We start from the raw sequence: 13574 nt of genomic DNA on the forward strand, positions 1-13574 counted from the left end.
CCACTTGTTTGCATTGGAGTCTGTACACTTTATAAATGTAAAGAAATTTTTCTTGAGTGGTAAATTCTACTGTGTATAACTTTCAGGAAAACTTAATATTGTTGATGGCAGATTGGAAATGGAATTCTTGACTTGCATTTCTGTGCTGAAAGCAAATGAGTAAATAAAATGCTCCCTACAGTTCTAAACCGATATCGATAAATTATTCTAAAATGTGGAGAATTTAGAGAATGTAACTGTAAGTTTTCAGTTTTTGGAAGGGAGTTACATCCACTGTATTTCTTTAGACTATGTTTTTCTTGTCTTACATGACTTACACAGTGTTGTATAGATTTCTTAGGTCGAAATGAAGAAACATCCTTTTGCCTGTCTTCCTTTGAATCAACTGAGCTATATTTGCAGGATTTAGATCACCAGCCTTTCTATAGCATCATACTGGAGATCATATCCTTGCTCCCATGAACATTTGCAGCCACTGGGTGGAGAACTTGTCTAACAAAATATCTCATTATGACAGAGTGAAAATCAATCCAACTTTACTTTGCTGGCTGGGCAAATTTGTCTAATACAGGTCATATATTAGGCTCTTCTTTTTCAGTGGTCAACGTGGTTCAATTTCCAGCTAGGACATAATTTGCACAATAACCTGAAGTTGAAATTAATACTCAGAAACAAGCTCTACTGGGCTTAAGAAAAATCCATTAAGCTGTCTGCATTAGAGGAAGAAGCTGACCAATGGAGTTGGAGCACATTTGTTATACTGTAAGAAGAAAGTTTCAGACAAATATCACAGGAACCAGGATGACACTCCAATAAGGTAACTTTAGGTTTAATCTCAACTGCAAATAAGAATATTATTACAATGATTTATTTGTAGTACTATCTTGTCTAAAGGAATCAGATGAGATCAGAGCCCCACTGTGCTAAACACTCTGCTCTTGTCTCCAGCAGAAGACTGTACCTTCCCACTGGGGTTTGTGTTTAAGTAGATAAAAGTAAGCATTATTTGGAAGGCCAAAGAACAAAGCAGAGTGGTCCAAAATCACAAAGCTGGTAAGGGACAAAGCTAAGGACAGGATCCAGGTTTCTGAGCTTTGGTCTTGTCTTATTTATAGAATCATAGAGTGGTTTGGATTGGAAGTGATTCTAAACTTCATCTAGTTCCCCACCCCCCTGCCATGAGCAGGGTCAAGTTTCACTAGACCAGGTTGCTCAAAGCCCCATCCTTCCTGGCCTGGAACAGTTCCAGAGATGGGGCATTCACAACTTCTCTGAGCAACCTGTTTCAGTGCCTTGCTGGCCTCTTAGTGAAGAGTTTCTTACTATTATCAAATCTAAGCCACTCTCTCTCAGTTTGAAGCCATTCCCCCTTGTCCTATGTGGCCTTGTGCTCTTGTTGCTCCCAGCCTCCATGATGCAATGACTTTACACTGTCATTTTGCTAAATGAAATTTCTAAACACAGCATGCAGTATTTTAATATCTGATACAATACAGACGTTTTGTGAAACAGGGAGATCTGTGGGATTCTGGTGGACCCTGTTAAGAACTAGATAGCTTGAAAATTATTACTTTTAAAATAGGTGAAGTTCTCTAAGTTTTAGTTACAGTTATCTCCTGTATATTTCTATCACAAAAATCTTTGTCACAAAAAACCCCATGTGATAGGGTAGACAAAATTATTAATAATATTCATGTATTGCTATTGATATACTTTAATTTAGAAAGATAGAAATTATTCTGGGATAGATTGCACCAGCTTTACTCCCATTTAACAGTAACTTCTCTTGCAAATCATCTCAGTGGTAAAAACAAGCAAAGTACTACAGAAAAAAATATGGTCCCAGTAATAGTAGTGGCAAAAAAACTTTGAATGGAGTTTGAAGAGCTGCAAATTTCATCATTCATTATGGATAATGTGAACTGGCTTCATGTGGGTGCCTAAGCAATATCTCCTTGTATATGTGTATGCTCCAAAAACAGCACTACCCAATTAACCATTTACTTGCTACCCATCTTGCTGGACAAAGTTCCTGTTCCTAATGATCATTCAAACAACGAGTTTGTGTAAGTAGTAAATAGACTGAATATTCAAACTATTTTGTGTCTGAATAAACCAACAAAAAATCCTAATTGGTTCAGATCAAATAAAGGCGTCTCTGGTTTTGCTCATTCAAACCAGAAACTAAATTATTTCATGTTGTGCTAACCATGGTATTTGTATTAGGATAACCAAAGAGAAAAACATAGTTACAGATATGATGTATTAGTGGTGGAAATAATGTTGCCCTTTTACCTAACAGTCCAGGGAGATTAAACTAATTTTCCCAGAAGCTTGAAATCCAAATTCTTCTTTTTTCTGAGAGAAGTATCCTCTGTGCTGTGCTGTATTCACCCATTTAATATGACATTCTCTCATATGAATGATGTTAAAGTTCCCAAACAGATATTTAAATATTCTTTGTTCCTAGTATAAAAATATATATATATTTAATATCCAGTGGCCGGAATACTGATCTGAGCCTCGGGAGAGCTGTTGTCCTTTCATTGCCCTATGAGTTCGAATAGCTCAGGAAAACTCCTGATAGGGCATTTAGAGCTGTCTTCCACCAAGTGGATTTAAATTTGGAGTTTCCCCAAGAAACTGGGGTCTGCTGAAAATTGTTAGTAGATGCGGGCTGTCTTGGAGAAGCAAGATAGAAATAAGTCTCTTCCCACTGTCATCCCAATATATTCCCTAGGAGTTTTAGTTATGCAATTATAGAGAGGTTCTGTCTGCTAAAAATGCAGAAAAAGTGGTCATAAACTTTCATTACAGAATTAAAGAGAATAGGTCTGGAGTCAGCCATAGCTGTGTGGCTGAGACTGATGAGTTCAAGTATTCTACCACATCCTTTTAACCTCACTAACAGAACAAAAATTGATATTCCCATGTTTTCCTTGCTGAACTTAAGTTATCCTGCCTTTCATGTACAAGAACCTTTATTTTAAGTTTTCTGACTTACACAAGTAAGGAGTAAGTGGAAGTAGGGAGGGAGGATGCAGGGAGAATTTTCATTAATGGTCCCCCAAAATAAATTTTGGAGGAATTCACCTTTTTCTGTGGAAAACTATGAGGAAGAATATCAAGCTTAGTGTTCCAAGCTGGGCAGTAAGAAGGCTGCCCATATTTGCAAGTACTCACACCTGACTTAGGTGCTGAACCAAAGCTAATGACAAGAGGCCTGTGATCCCTTTTAAATCTGTATATTATTATTAGCTCCACTGTGGAATTATTTTTTTTTCAGCTTGTATATTGGACTGTGCAGAAGAAAGAAATGTAATCAACTCCTGGCTTTCTGTGCATGTTCAAACACGTTCCCCCTTTCCCTCCCCGATATATAGTTGTCACAGTGTAAACATTCTGCTAAATATTTCCTCCACCTGCTTCAAACAATTAAGGAATCATCTCTTAACAGGAAAAATAAATGTACCAAATGTCACAATGCCTCAGGGGGATCGAAAATGATAAAACAAATGTTGTAACATTCTATTTTTGATCCAAAGGTAAACAAAAGAAATGATGTGTGCACGTGTGTATACACACAGATTCATTCTATTGGTCATGTAATCCATCACTGGGACTGTTGGTTAAGGGATAAATTACAGTTCCAACGTATTTTCCAAACATTTAAACCTTTCTCATAAAATTATTTTGGGCTGAAAGATATCTCCTGCTCATTTTCAAGCCAGGTCTCGGAAGTGAATTTTCTTGGAAGGGTTCATAAAAAAATATGTTCAGTGGTTTTATTTTCACGTAATAACTTTGAAATACATTAGTTGACATTTTCCAGATGCACTTTTGTGCTCAGGAGCTCGAAAGAAGCCCTTATTCAGGAGATGGAATAAGTGACAAAAAAAAGATGAGAAATTTTTTACCTTTAACCCTTGTCATTGTTATATGAGAAAAACAATTTTGTTCTGACGGAAACACTCTAATATTTTTTGAAGCATAAATCTGCTAGTTCTTATTGTCTCTTTTTGTTAGGGCTAAATTCTGCAAGAAAGTGTAGATCAGTTCTTTCTAGTAAAGAATATACTTTCTTCCCCAGGAAATTAGGTCTAGACTAACTAGGCCTTTCACTGGTGCAAGGCATAGGACGTGGTTCAAAGAGGAAAGGGAAGAAATGCCTCACTGTTTTCCCTTCAGAGCTTCCAGGAAGTGATCTTTTGAATTAGTGTTAAAGCAGGAGATTTGCGGAGAGCTCAAGCTCTGGATCATGTGTGTGGATGTCTAAGGAATTCAGATTGCTATTTAGAGATTTAGGAAACTTCTGGAGGCCAAAAAAAGAGGGCTAGCTCTCAGCAATCCTCAGCACCTTATGCACAAAGGATATTCGCTACTATATTTTCTCATTATCAACCTGCTCATTTATTAGACTTGTATATTGCTTTGTGATATAAACGCTCTTAGCTGTTTAGAGGAGAGCCTGTGTATGTTCTCACTGCTTCCTTGGTGCCTACTTTTGTGTCCAGGCTTCACACTATCAACTAGCCCTAGGACAGAAAGAAATAACCCATAACAATCTCTGTGTGGATACCTCAAGCTAATCTCAGCATGAAATAACATAAAAATCATTTGACTTAGAAGCTTCAGTAAATTTCCAGATCCATTGTGATTTTGTCAGGCAGCTTAGGATACACTTGAATTAGCTTTGCAAGGGTTAATGCAAGCACTTGAAACATCTTTTGGAGTATTGACCTGCACCAACCTCCATAATGCTGTGGCTACACTGCTGCTCATGGTCCTAATGTGGTAGAAAGAGCTAGCTCAGGGAATTCTATGCTCCAGTGCAGTCTGCGCCCTAGACATGTACTGCCTGCTTCTAAAATAAGTGTAAGAGGAATAGCAGGGATTTTGTGAGGACAAATATATGAATGATTATAAGAGGCACAGTTATGCTGAGCCATAAGCCTGCCCAGACAGTATAGGAGATGCAGTCCTGCAGAATAAGAGTGTACAATATTGTTGATGCAGTGGCCTTCCTTTTTGGTGCTGCTCCTGGCTAATAGCATTTAAGCTGCTGACATTTGAATCAATAACTAGTTATCCCTTTTCAGAAAGGAAATCATTCGATAATGGAAATGACAATGAAAGCAAAGGTGGACTCCTCTGGCAAAACAAAAGCATTGTTTTCAGTGGCCTCAGCAGAGTCCTCAGTTTCTGCTTTCATAGTTTCTGCTCCTGTTCTCAAAAGACAGTTAGACTTTTCCTGAGTGCTCTGCTTAACCACTAACAGGACTTTTCAGATATTAAACTTGATTATTTTTTCTGCTCAGAGGACTTTATCAATCTGTCTTATTTTCATGAAGAAGGTAAATAAATTAAAACTTGATAACATGTAGATTTCTCTACCAAAGAGCATGTCCCTGATGCCATATGGCAAATTCCATCACTCAATGATTTTAAATTTGTATGCTTAAGAATGATATCAAAAAAAGGGAATAATAACTACCGGATTTAAAAGTGTCCAGTCAAAAGTTCATGCACCCCCAGCTTTGTCTAGTTATCTCCCATCGAAATCAACGAAAGTCTCCCTCTGGCTACATAGAACTTGTACAGAGTCCATGTGAATCACATCGTCATTTCTGTATTTGCAGTTTTAGTTAAACCTAGGGCTATAGTAATTTCCAAAAGTGCAGGAAGAAACTGTTGACAATGGAAAAAAAAAATTTGCAAAGATTGGTGCAAGTGAAAGCCTATTTCTATTGAAGCCATATAGAAAGGAGAGCAGAACAATGTAGTGAAATAAATGGAGATTTCTTTGTGAACTTTACAACAGTGTCAGGTTGCAGCAAGAATTAAAAGTACTTTTTCTGGAGATTGTTGGCACAGCATCAGATTTTGAATACAGAGTGCTAGAGAGGATGGAAAAACTTAAGTGTCATGATATTTTAGGATGTATTACTACATGCACTTCAGCCTCTTCCTCACAGGTTTGGCTCATTTTTCTGAAGCTTTAAATAGCTAAAAAATGGCTTTCCTATGTTGCCTTGATATTCTATTATATTCTGTTCTTTCTTTCTGGCATGTATGATATAGTGTAATGACATCACATCCATTAAATCTGTCTCTCTTTCTTTCAGATACTTGTTTAAGGTTAACTGAGGCACACGGGTTCTGTTTCATGTGTTTGATGCTATTGAAACTGCAGAGCTCTAATTCATAATACCTTTAAAACAATGAAAGAATAACCTGTAAATGGGTCACTGAAGTTGATACAGGGCTTCTGCACTAACAATACCATATATTTTATATGATCAAAACACTTTTCATTTCCTGAACTCTTCATATTGCCAGGAAAGATAATCCATAATTTGTTTTCTTTTTATAAGGGCTGATAATTTGATAATATCAGTCTTTAATTAATAATTATTAATAAATTTAATAATAATTAATTATTATTAAATTTAATGTTAATACCCTCTTAACTACCTGAGAAGTTACATCTACAGAACTTCTCATCTTGAATCTTTTGTTAAGCAGTTGTTGACCTGGGATGAACATTACATATGTGGATATGTATATATACATACATATATGTACATACATAGAATGAAAATCCCAGAAATACAACAGTATGGTAAGACTGATTAAGTCTGACATTGTCATAAACTTAATTGCTTTTTTCCTTATAACTCTATTTATGGACTAACCAAAATTTGAAAATTGCAACATTGTCTCTTTAACAGGTCCAGAGAGAATAAATCAGCTCTTGAATAATATATTTTTAAATACATATTAGATATGTATTTTTAATTACATATTGAATAATATATTTTTAAATACATATTATACATATTAGACCTAATTTGAAAATGGCAGATGAAGATAATATAATTTATGACCTTCAGACAGGTAAATGTACTGTGTAAACAGTGAGATTGAGATAGTTCCTTTCCAAGCTGTTTTATTGGAACTTTTTGTGCTCATCTATTGGACATGATACTCCCCCAGCTCAAAGCTTCTCTCTTGTGTATAAGGAAAAAAGAAGTAATACATTTTGACATCTGGAGATGCAATGCAGAGTTGCCTTTTTGTTTTGTTTCACTTTGGGGTAGGAGTAGGGCAAGAAAAGGAGGTATTTGTGAATTTGTGATTAATTTTTTCTTCTTTTTTTTTTTTCCCCCAGAAATTACCAAGAAAGTAGGTTTCTTCCAAAATTTTACACAATTACAGGATTTTTTTTCAAATTAATCTTCATTATAATTGCATAATCATACATTTAAAATTATTTTCTTATTGAAAAGTAGACCTAAAATATTTTTATTTAATAAAGATCCTTCAATATCCAGCCTTTTTTTCTTCATGCTTTGACCCTGATTTTAATTTTCTTCTTTTTCCCTCCATTTTGCTGGTTAAATAAAATTAATAGCCTGCACAGTGGGAATGAAATTGAAATTAAAAATACTATCTATTTTAAAAGCATATAAAATCCTTCAAAACCATAGAAAAAAGCATAATTTAATGAAAAATATACAAGACATTGTTGTGGGTTTTTGTTCCCAGACAACTTTTTTCTCCAGAAATGGGCATGAATCATGGTAAGTTTTTTAATAGTAGTAATCAGAAGGCTTTGCGACTGAAACCAGTCAAATTATGGCTTCTAAATGCAGACTTTTTTTTTGTTAAATGTTTAGTATAGCCATTCGGGGAAACATAATGTTGTTTGCTGCTAACTAGCACAGATTGAAAGTATTTTTCAGTCTCGATGTTGAGTTGTCTGAGAACCTCTGTTTATATTGCATCCTATTTATGCAAGAAAATGAACTTCATTTTGAAGCTAGTATCTTTGAAATAGAGGATAATTTGCACTGCATGGATTCTGTCTGCAATATCAGCAAAGTTTGCAGAGAAAACTAGTGGTAAAAACAGCAATGTTCAAACAATTTCACACAACCATATCTTTATTCTATACTGGTAGAACTCTATGGATCAGAGTTGTGACAATTTACTTAAACGTTATACCAGTGTAAGTCCTAATAGCTCTTATATGCATATTTTATATGTTAAATTCCTAAATCAAGTGAGCAACATGTTTTTTTTCAGAAATGTCATTTGTGACTGCTTGCTGCTTTTTCATTTCTGCTAAAAATTATGACACAAGAATCCCATTCAAGAAGTTGGTCCTAAAATGCTGTTACAAAAATCTTTCTCTGGTAAACTTCCCAAGAGATTTGGGAACTAGAGCCCCTCTCAGTCCCAGTGAATGAGATTTGCTTTGTGATTCTTGAAACAAACCCTAGGTTGAAGACAAGCTTATGAAGGCGTTGGCTGATCTAGTGTGACCTTGTATTTTTCTGAACAGTGTTTTTGTCACGGAGCACAAACTCCACCAGCCTGGGAATGAGTATGCACTATAGAAAAGCAGACAGCGTAGCAGACTGGAGAACAGTGCACAGGTATCAACATCAGGTTCACATCTGCCCATCCATATTGACAATGTCATATGAATTTGCTGAATGATTTAAAGGTAGAATTTCTCAATGGAAAAGTGGAAGCTAAAAGAAGTTCTTGTACTTCATGGGTGTATAGCAGCATCATTATTTTCATTATTTTTCAGAAAGGATTTACTCTTTTCACAGAACATTCTTCCCATAACACTAGAGTTTTGCACAACGGAGACTGTTCTTTCTTGCATTTTCACAGATTTGCAATGGATTTAAGCGCAGCAGTGTACTAAATAGAGATGGAATACAGGCTTAGGCAATACCCAGAAAGTTTAACTATTGTTAGCGTTCTCCTTGGCACAGCTTTCAACTAGATCATCTAATACTTTCCCAGACCATTGTCAAGAATGCTTTGGGAGATAGTTGGACTGAAGATGGATCTAGTAAACAGTTTGTATAATAGTTGTGTAAGAGAAAAGAGTTTAGCTGTGTTATGTTATTAACCGGTAGGTTCTGTACCTTAAGTAATTTGTTGAGATTATGAATGAATAAGGCTTTAAACCTGAGTCTTCTAAATCTTTGAAAAATATCCTATATGTAGGCCATTCTTTCTTTTGCTTGTGATTGCTCCATACAGGAGGTTTTCTGTGTTTTTATCATTCTAAATCTTCTGTCATTTACTTTTGAAATTAATCAAGTCTCTGAATAACCATATCTTAGTCAATGCATGTGTAGGGTTTTGTCTGAACAGCATTAAACAGGGTTCGATGAATAGCCTGTGAAGTCCTTGGGACGTTTTTGTTTTTTTCTTATTTTTATGCTTTCAATTAATTGGGTAGATTTTCTAACAATTTCAGCTCATCCCCGAGAATACAGGTGCTCTCTAAGCCTGAAAATACATTCCTCACTATTCACTCTTGCTCTTGAGTATTTCCGATGCAACCAGATTGAAATGTGCTTCTGATATTCTGAGTGTCCTGGCTTCCTAACATTTTTTTAAAGGGTCATTCACTGTACTGAGAGTTTTCAACTGAATGAAAAATTCACTGTATTTGATTTTTGCATTCTCACATGCTAAAAGCAGAGTGAAGTACAAAATTATCTTCTTTGAACTTAAAAATTACCATGTCAAGATTGAATTACAGACACGATGAAGAGATGCATCTCAACCAAATGAAGCATGCATGTGCTAGTTAATACTAGTATGCCAACAAGAAGCCAAGAAGATTTCCAGAAATCCTCAGCATCTAAGTCCTGATGATTTTCAAGACATGGTTATCTCCTGTCTAGAGTTATAATGACATAGTATTTTTAAGAGTTGATATCCTCCCCGCTTAATGGGGGCAGGTGGATGAACTTATTTGGAAATCTAGTTCACTACATACTGGAAGGAGAATGGGAGATCAGATGTTTTTAAACGCAGGTGTATTTGTTAGAACCCCGGAACAGCACAAACCTCTTTCATTTGTGTATATTTTAAACCTCTGTTTTGCAGAGAGATTGTGGTGCTCTCAAAAGGCCCAGTATTACATCCAAAACTACAGGTGAAATACCATGATTCCAATTAGCTATCATCAGTGGTCTCATTTGTCACCAATTATTTAACTTCATAAATCTTTGAGGATTTTGTAAGTAAAGCTCGTGCAGCTTTGAAACTGTGGGTTTTGGTTTTTTTTTTTAGGTTTTTTTTTTTTTTTAATCTGATTATTCACAGCTTGCTAATTTGTAATTGGACTTTTACGACTCAAAAACCTCTAGATTTCAGAAAAACTAATTTATCTTTTCTTGGTTTAATTGTGGTATTCACACTCAAAACTGTGGAGTGAGATTGCTTCTAGTGGGTTGTATGCAGTGTTCTGGAACTAATAAAATATATTATTGATTGCTTAATGAAAAGCACCATGTTCATACAAATTTACTGTGGCTGAGGGTAGATACAACAGCTACTTCTTATTCTGTTTGGAGGATCACCTGCCATTTTACTTGGGTGTATTTCTGCATATCAAGTGTGCTTTTAAATTAAGTTATGGTTGCCTACAGGGCACTATATTGGGCGGCTCCATTAAGCTGCCCTTATACTTTTCCTTCCATGCAGTGCTACCCGTTGCTTTTAATTTAGCTTAAGATCATCAAAATTAATTATGATAGAGTGTATTAAAAGTTGAAATAGCAAATCAAGGAGTTTTATTAAGTGCCCTTTAGAGTTCCTTGTGTTTTTAGTGGTTTTAGCTTTTTATTCGCTCATCACAGTCTGCTTCATTGTGATTACTGTGAAAAAGATCAGTAAAGCAGAACAAAAATGTCTGATGATGGTTGTAATAACTACAACTCTCATTTCCTAGCTGGTTTGATATCCCTACTAGTAAAAATAAATGTATAACTGTTCTAGTAGTGCTGGTGACTGCTTGTAGCTGCCCTTCCCCTGTTGAGACATTTGGTCTGTGCACTTGGCAGCAAAGCAGTGGCTATATCTTAGGCATATGAAAATGCTGCTGGTCCCCCTACATCATCCTAATGGCAAAAATTCCACTGTCAGTGGCAAATACCAGCAACTATCTCTGCACTGTGGTAAATCTTGCGGTGAGGAATGGTCTCCCCACCATCTGCCAGACATGACGCAGCACGCCTGCTGCACTGAGTGCTCAGGGTAGGATTTATTGGAGTTTTTTGATGCATAGTTGTTGTGGACAAGTGAACACCTCTCCAGTGGTCCCCTGGGGTGAGTTTGTTTCTGTACTGTGTTGGTTGCTGTCCCAGGGCATAGACCTTGTGAGGTTCCTCTAGACACAAGCTCCTCCTGGGATCCTAATCTACTTGGCACCCAAGTGAATCATTAATTCTGTCATTCTAGTTCACACCTAATAAACCTTTGGCTTCCTGTGAAAGCAGAGCAACTTTCTTCACACAAATGCTTGAGGTTGTTCAGTTCTCTGCATCTGCTGCATCTCTATTAGTGTCTTACCACTGGCTGCTCAAGCTGGATGGACTCAGGGTGGGATACATCTGCAATTGGAGAAGAAGGCCTGGCATTCACTAGTGACATTGCATAATCAAAGTTCCCCACATAAGAGATTGTAATATCCATGGTGAATTCCAGACCTAATGACATAATTCACAATATGATCTCAGGCAGAGAAACCATCTACAAAACTCAATCTGGAAAAGATCCTGCATGTGGATGCAGCAAACTATCATGTATTCATTTTTCTAATGTTGTGAAGTCATAGATTTTTGAGTGAAAAGACATTATAGCCATCTATAATCATCTTCAGCCTTTACATATCCCCATTACATTACCCCAGGTAATACATTCAACACATGTACAATACCCATTGATATGTAGATGGACACACTCTTTTTAACCACAGTCTGCTTTCAGAGGTTTGATAGTTTTATGACTAACAGAATAACCCAATACCTGTACTTCAACCACTCCACTGAAATAAAATACACAACAATCTCTGCCAAACACAGCAGTACTCAAACATGTGTGCTAAATAGACTTGGGTCAAATCAGCATCTCATTTCTAGACATACTTACTGCCAGTGTAGGTTATCTGTACCAGGTTATCTATGAGTTGTACTCCTCAGGGGAAATCACCACTGCATGTAAGACACCATATGCACTAGCTTCAAATCCATTATTTCCCTCTCAACTCATAGCACAACTTGTTCCTTTGTATCTCTGGCTCACATATCAAGGCAAACATACTACAAATCAAAGAATGTCATCTATTAATTTAATAAATCAACCACAATTCTTTTGAGGTAAAAGGGGGCAACAAAAATAATTTCACGTGAATAATGCAATTGTATCAATTGTAATTGTATGATCTTTTTTTGCAAAACTTTGTTCTCCTCAGTGTTTCAAATCCTCCCCTTTTTCTGGTCAAATTTTGTTTGGATTCACTTTTTATCATGTTATGGCTTTGCCTATCAGATGAAACTTCTACTGATTATCAGAAATATTATTTTACATATAATGAGCATGTTGTCTCCAGGTCATTTGGTGAATCAACCTAATAGGCTGTGTTTTTTCTATCTTTCACACAGTGAGGTGTATTTTGAAGATTGCATCATTACATCTTTCCAGAATGCTTTCCAATTCCTTGGAATACTTTTAGAATTACAAATATTAATTCTGGACACAGAATTTCAGTAATGGTGCCATTAATGCTTCCTTGCCACTTTTATCATGTTCCTTTGCTTGCAAATCAATTAAGGATCATGTTAGCTCACTGAAGGAAATCAGGTTCAACAGCTCATCTACCATTATAGTCATTTGTTATCAATCTGGAGACAGAATCATTGCTCTTTACAATAGCTTTTCTCATCTTACAAATAGTCCTTGTTTCTAGATAGAAGTCCTTGCACTCGGCTGCAATAAAACCTATGTTTAGATCTGAACTGACCTCTGCAAGCGGTCCAAGTCACCCTGTACAACTGACCTGTTCTCTCTATTATTTACTATTCCACCAATAGGTCATATCCAGTTCCCTGATTAATTGAAAGTAAAAGGAAATAGATTTTTTTTTCTGTATAAATTAGTTTAATGCATGAGGCCATGACCCAAAGCCCATTAGACTCACTGAAAGAATTTCTATTGAATTTGGGTAGCTTTAGGTTCTGAGTCAGTTGTAGTTTTGCTGTTTTAGAAATTGTTCTGATTCCAGCAAAGAGTAGAATATATTATAGGCTTTCCTGACAGCTACAGAATTGATTTTTCTTAGTTTGGTCTTTATTAGTTTGATTTTTTAAAAAATATTTTAGTTTAGTTTAGTTTCCCAACAAATAAAAGCTGAACAATCCAGGCAGGATGGGACCAAAATCTGACTTTAGAGTCAATACTAGAATTAAAAATAATTTTCAGTAGCTTAAGAAGCTAAAAGTCTATGCATCCAGTCTATAGAATTATCCATATGCATGGTCTCAATATGGGATGTATTTTCTTAAAGCGTAAACACGTTTGTTCAATTATTTGTCCTCAATGACACTAGGGTTGCTTGATTTGATAACCCGAAGTCAAAATTCAGGCAGGTTGTCAAAAGTTCTGGGAAACTACAAAATTTCATATTTTCATTCAAGTGTGGGACATGCTTTCTAAAACACTGAATAATCTTCTTTCATATTTTATAATCTTAAAAC

General features: G+C 36.0%; 1 long non-coding RNA gene across 1 annotated transcript in view; it reads left to right on the forward strand.

The window, feature by feature from the left end:
* LOC119698068 overlaps positions 1 to 13574 on the forward strand; it is a 48785-nt gene that overhangs the window by 12770 nt on the left and 22441 nt on the right. Inside the window, exon 2 of the long non-coding RNA XR_005256053.1 lies at positions 599 to 817. This is a non-coding gene — a long non-coding RNA (uncharacterized LOC119698068). The remainder of the gene's footprint in view (positions 1 to 598; positions 818 to 13574) is intronic.

The sequence above is a fragment of the Motacilla alba genome, chromosome 2 (genome assembly GCF_015832195.1).
Source record: "Motacilla alba alba isolate MOTALB_02 chromosome 2, Motacilla_alba_V1.0_pri, whole genome shotgun sequence".
NCBI lineage: Eukaryota > Metazoa > Chordata > Aves > Passeriformes > Motacillidae > Motacilla > Motacilla alba.